General features: G+C 50.4%; 1 long non-coding RNA gene across 1 annotated transcript; it reads left to right on the top strand.

Annotated features, from left to right (window-relative positions):
* Positions 1-729: 729 nt before the first annotated feature.
* Positions 730-2,004, top strand: LOC309580180. Its single transcript, XR_014226963.1, has 3 exons — positions 730-862; positions 1,346-1,420; positions 1,789-2,004. It is a non-coding gene; the product is annotated as an uncharacterized lncRNA (long non-coding RNA).
* The last annotated feature ends 4,044 nt before the right edge of the window (positions 2,005-6,048 follow it).

The following is a 6,048-nucleotide window of genomic DNA, read 5'->3' as shown; positions in this document are numbered from 1 at the left end:
AGGCTTTTGTCTGACGGACATCTGGAGAATTTATACTCCTCCCTGTCCAAAAACTCTCAAGTTTTTACTCTCTGTTTTCCTCCCTGCTGATTTTCCTCCCCCTGCGTGATCTTGCTGTAGTAATAAAAGTCTTCCTATTTCTGCCACAGAGTGCATCAGGAGTCTCTAAAACAAGACTGGCTCAGGGTTTCTTCTCCCTCAGGGCTCCATCTGCCCATCCTGCTCTGACTTGTGCTGTCTTCATTCCCTTCTCCTGCCAGTTCTCTCTCTCTCTCAAGCTCTGTGTAGAGAATGCAATAAAACATCGAAAAAACTCCAGCCCCATTTCCGCATTCCCGCTCCGCGAGCGGCGCTCCCGCCCTCGGCAGGGAGGCGCGCGAGCACTGCTGGGTGACTCGCTGGTGCCGCCTGCTGGCTCAAGGTGGTACTGCGGCCAAGAAAGGCACGCATGCGCACTGACTTGGGCGCATCGCTGGTGCCACCTGCTGGCCGAAAAGCAGTACTGCCGCTAGGAGGGCTGCGCATGCGCACTGATCAGCGGGGGAAGCCCTTCGTTGTGTGGTCATTAAGGGAGAAATGGAAACAATGCTGAGCATGCGCGGTGTTGTGGGAAGGGAAGCGCAGGAGCAGTGCTGTGCCTGGTTACGTCATGTGGTGTTGAAGGGCGGGGCGGAGCCGGGCAGCGCTGCGCATGCGCACTGGCTTTACCCGCCCGGTGCTGTTGCTCTGTGGGTACCGTCGGGCGCTGCCCGGGAGCGGCTTGGGAGCGCCGGGTTCGGTTCCCGGCTGCGGCAGCGGTGGGCGAGGGTTGTGGTGACAATGGAGGAGGGCGGCTGTTGCTGTGGCTGCAGCGGGGTGGAAAGTGAGCGGAGAACGGCGACGCAGCGTGTGCCGGGAAAAGACCCGAGGGGGGGCGGCCCCGGAGCAGAGCCGGGCGGGAGCGGGCGGCGGGGGCTGCGCGGGGTGAAGGCGGTCCCGGCGCGGGCGCGGAGCCGGGGAGGAGCTGCGGGGCTGGGGCCGGGGCCGGGGCTTGCGGGCGGCACGGCGGGACCTCCCTGCAGAGCCTTTCCTGGGAAACAAAACCTGGAGTTTGTCCCACCTCGGCCCCGTGGCAAGGGGCAGCGCAACCGAGGGGAGCAGCGCCTGAGCAGGGGCGGCAGTGTGCGGGCGCAGGGAAGACGCGGCTGGTGCTGGAGCGAGAACGTGCAGGTTTCTTACATTTAAATGAACGTGGAAAGCAGGGAGAGAGGTGGTATAAAAGCACCGGGTGCTCGGGCAGGTGAGACAGGACTCAGGGGAGGGAGTCGCTTTCCTGAGCTCCTGAAGTTCCACTTGACTCTCTCAGGAGCACTCGTGAGAAGTTTCCCATTTGGAGTTGGAGTCCAAAAGGAAGGAACTTGAAACTGCTTCTGATAAATCCGTAAGTATGGGAGGCCCTATGAAGCCCACTGGTGTAAGCAGCCAATAACTCCCACGAGTATTTTAATTACTAAAAATAGCAACTTTTATTTCTTCTGCACACAAACGACTTGGCTGTCCTGTGCAGGGTTCACTGAGGCTGTGAATTGCAATCCAGGGCATCTTCAGGCTCCTGGTGCTCGGGACTGTGGCATTTGGTGTGCAGAAAACATCCCAGGCTGTCCAGCTTGGGTGTGGATGTGCATTTTCACAGTTCCTCAGAGTGGGAAAAGGCCAAGAGGGTGATGGGAAGGCCTTTCTTCCAGGCCTGGGCATCCTCAAGACACCTCAAGGATGTTTTTTAAATGTTTGTTGTCTTTTGTTTCGCAGTGCAGGGCTGAGCTGGAGAACGGGTGGAGACAGTGGCAAGTGGGAGTCCCATGTTTACATCTGCCCTTGGATTCCAGTTTCTTCCAGTGGGTCTGTGCTGCCCGAAGTACAAAGGAAGGAGGTGTTGGAGTACCTGTTTGTTCACCTGTTGAGCTTGGAAGAGATGCTGAGTGTGAAATTCCAGGGGTGCCGGCTCCTTGCGAGCTGTTGGTTGCTCAGGAGATTGGGTCGGGGAAAGGGGGGGAGAGTCCGAGCAGAGCACAGTGGTAGGAGCTGGGTTTGCATCTCAATCTAAGGCATCTCAAAGCCTAATAAGCTGGAAAGAAGACTTTGCTGTGTTAATGCACAATTACATTTTTGTGCAATTTTTTGAAATTAGGGCTGGGATCAGTCTGGGGAGGTTATCTGGCCCAATTCCCTGTGCCCTGCTTTGCCATGAGGAATGGATGCCTGATCTCTTTGCAGAGAGCTGCTGCTGATAAAGATTTCTCAGTTTCTATAGTGAATTTATCCCAGTACTTTGCTGCTATACAGAAGTCTCCTCTTGCTGCCATTTCCCCCTATTACATTTAAGATCAGCTCCAGCTGAGTTAGAATTTAATCCCGACCTTTTTCCCCCTTTTTTTTTTTTCCAAGAGGCCTCAGCTATCTCACTATGTCTTTCCTCTCTCACCCTCCAGGTCCTGTTTTTCAGACCTCGTTCTTTCCTTATAAAACCCTTGATAACCCATTCCCCACTTAAGGCTTTGTTGTATCCTTGTTTTGCTACATTCTGGGTGCTGTGGATGAAGGTCTGGCTTTGAGGAGCACACCCTGCTCCCTTTGCTTAAGGGATTGCAGTTATTCCAATCTCCTGCTGCTGAGGGCTTCCTTAGGCTCTTGCTGAAATGAAAAATATCCAGGAAGCTTTTCCTTTTTTGAGATTAGACTGGTTTCTGCAGGTCCTTGAGATGCGACCATGATGGTTAAAAACCCACAGTGCAAATGAAGGTTTCCCCCTTCTTCCCCCCTGCCCCCTACCTGCTCCATGTTCAGTCTTCTCCCTGCACAGTTCATTACTTTGTAATCACAACTGCTAAGGAAACCTTTCTAATCTTGTCAATTGGCAATGCAACTGCTTTTAAATTCTGTTTTAAAATAGGTTTTGAAGTCAGGCTCTGCCCTTGCTATTGATTTGAATTCTTGACTGAGTAAATTATTGGTGCTTAACAAGCCCTTTGTTGCTTTAAAGCCTTTCTCCAAGGGTCAGAGAATAACACTGACAGGGAGTGAAGGAGCGCTGCCCAGTAGTTGCTTAGGAACGGAGTGTGTTAAACCCGGTTTCTTTAAAAGCAGTTTTGAGTAAGTGAAATTTAGGCACTTGAATTACTTTGGGAAATGGTCCATTTAGGATAGATCCACACTGACAGAAGCTGTCTATCTGAGGTCAGTACATGCTTTGATCAGTGCAGGGCCTTCCCCTCAAGAAATGCCTGAGCCAAGCCCAGCAAGGTAAAGACACAAGTTCAGGTTAGAGAGCTGCACAGGTGAAATCCCATGGATGTGCCTGGAGCATGGCCCTCCCCAGCAGCTTTTCTTACAGTTAAATTCTTAAAAAAGCTAAAAACTGATGCTCAGTACTTTGGGATCTGGCTCAAAACTGTGGAGAGGATAAACTCCCTTACTGGAACTCAGGCAGTGGAGTGCTCACAAGCCAGCAGCCAGATTGCTTCTTGTTCAGCTTCAATTCAACGTTGGCTTTTTGTTGTTGTTTTGGTTGGTTGGCTGGTTTTAAAGTATTCTTAGAGATGCTACAAGTGGAAGAAGAGAACAGAAATAGAGTGGAGCACCACTGGCACAGTAACTGATATTTTACTGTTCCTCTTTTTCTTTTAAAAATATATGTAAATAACATGAACTTTTAAACTCTGTGATTTGGGAGAAACACTCTTTTTTCTCCCTCTCTTTGGAAGTATGCAAGTCCTGAGCCGTTGGGCCAATGCTTGCTGCATTTTGTTTATGTTTTTACAATCAAACAAGGGGCTGATAAGATTGACAAGGAAGATACAATTCAGGAGCTCACTAGGCAGCAGCCTCCAAACTCTTTGGGTGATGCAGTAGAGTATGAAGACTGTTTTCCAGTGTGAGATTAATCCCTAATAACATGCTCACTGACATAAAAAAACTTCTTATAAGCCACTTCTTATTCCCTGAAGTGGAGGAGCTGAGGTGTTTGACAAAGCCTTGGCAGAATGATGAAGTATGTCCCTGTCAGATTTCTCCTGCTAGCAAGAGCAATCCATCTTCTTTAAGGGTTTTGTTCCTTTGGGATTGTGTGTAGTTTAGAGGGAGAACAGTACCCAGAAGCATTAATTATTTAATCTGCACTGCTTTTTTCCTCGACGTGTGAGGTCTGAGTATTGTGCTGGGATGCGGGGCCAATAAAATTTCTGGGAGTCAGACTTGGAGCTTGGAAGTTTTAGAATTAACCCTGGAGACTCAGCTCCCTCTGTGGTCAGAAGAGGGGGAGGCACCTTCCTTCAGGATGTCTCTCCAGGGAATGCTTTTGCAAAGTTTTCTCTCCTAATGGCCGAAGTCTTGCCTCTTCCTGAAATTGTGGTGTAGATCCCACTGGAGGCAGTAAATCTCTCAAATGTATGAGCTTGGGCCTACACACCTGCTAAGGTGTGACTAGAGGTGTGAGAGCTTTTGCAAATGAATTTGGAATAATGAGAACCACAGAACCACTGAGGTTGGAAAAGCCCTCTAAGGTCATCAAGTCCAACATGTGCCCAATCCCTACCTTGTCACCCAGCCCAGAGCACTGAGTGCCATGTCCAGGTGTTCCTCGGACACCTCCAGGAACGGGGACTCCAAACCTCCCTGGGCAGCCCCTGCCAAGGCCTGACCACGCTTTCCAGGAAGAAAGTCCTCTTGATGTCCAACCCTGGTGCAGCTTGAGGCCATTTCCTCTTGTCCTGTTACTGGTTGCTTGGGAGAAGCAGCCAATCCTCACCTGGCTACACCCTCCTGTCAGGGAGTTGTAGAGAGCAAGGTCTTCTCTGGGCCTGTTCTTCTTAGGACTGGTATGGAATCACTATTTTGCATTAAAGGACAAGAAGCAGATGTTTTGAAAAAATACTTTGAAATGTTTTTGCATTGCCCTGGAAATCTGCCAAGAAATTGAGTTGCTTACCAGGTTAGGTGTTCTTGCCTGCAGCTTCCCAGGGGCTGCTGGAGGTGGGATGAGGCTATTGCAGAGCAATTACAAGTACGTGGTTTCTCACTCAGGAGACTCTGGGTTTACTGTAGTTATGGGACTGGTTTTCCAGACTAGAGGAACCCCTTAAAGGACTGCAGAGGGAGGTGGGAATGGGATTTGGGGTTTGCATCCCCACCTCCTGAGCACACATGGGGTTAGATGCCCCTTGGCAGAGCTGTAAGGTGTAATGTGGGCAGCAGCTCCTCTTCTCTTTGGGGGCCTAAATTGAAACGTTCAGGAGCCAAAGCACCTCTGAGCTGCTCTGTTGTGAGCAGGAGAGGAAGGGACACCTCCAAAGGCCACACAGCTCACTCATAGTCAGAAAAATCCTACTGCTGAACCTGGAACCCCCCCAAGGACGCCTGGGACCCCCCGGGCCCCTCTGTGATCCTCGACAATGCACCCCCCCATCATCAGACCATGCAGTGTCCCCCAGTGTTCTGCCAGTGGGAGCACTGGAAGGGATACTGGGAACACTGGGAGGGAACTGGGAGGAAACTTCCCACCACTCTCCAACGTGCAGCAGCCCCAAGTGCGACCAGTGAGGCGGAGGAAGTGCTCCCAGTGCCCCGCCCTCCCCCCCCCCCAAAAAAAAAAAGGGGGGGGGTGGTACAAGAAGAAAAAGGATTTAAATGGAGGGGCAAACACTCAGTTTCTGTAATTGCGTTTGAACTTAGGAGGATCCCACTTCATCTACGATTTGGAGGGTCTCAATTGAAGGAACACACAACGTTTTCATGATTTTGTATCTCAGTTGGCAGGGAATCACTGTTTTCCATTATTTTCGTATCTAAATGGAAGAAGAAAGCCTTTATGGTGCTGTTTGATGGATTTGAATTGAGGGAAACCGCCCCATTTTCATCATCTTAAGGTTAAAATTGAGGGCAAAACACCATCGTCCCTGGTTTTAAAGGGCTTCCCTTGAGAAGAACCTCTTTATGTGCCATTATAAGAGATTCATCGAGGGGGACCCTTATTTGAAGAGACCTTCATAGAGGAAAAATGTGTCCAAAAGCCCC

This window comes from Coloeus monedula (assembly GCF_965178545.1).
Source record: "Coloeus monedula genome assembly, chromosome: 19".
NCBI lineage: Eukaryota > Metazoa > Chordata > Aves > Passeriformes > Corvidae > Coloeus > Coloeus monedula.
Note: the sequence above shows the minus strand (reverse complement) of the source record. Positions and strands in the feature narration are given on the sequence as shown.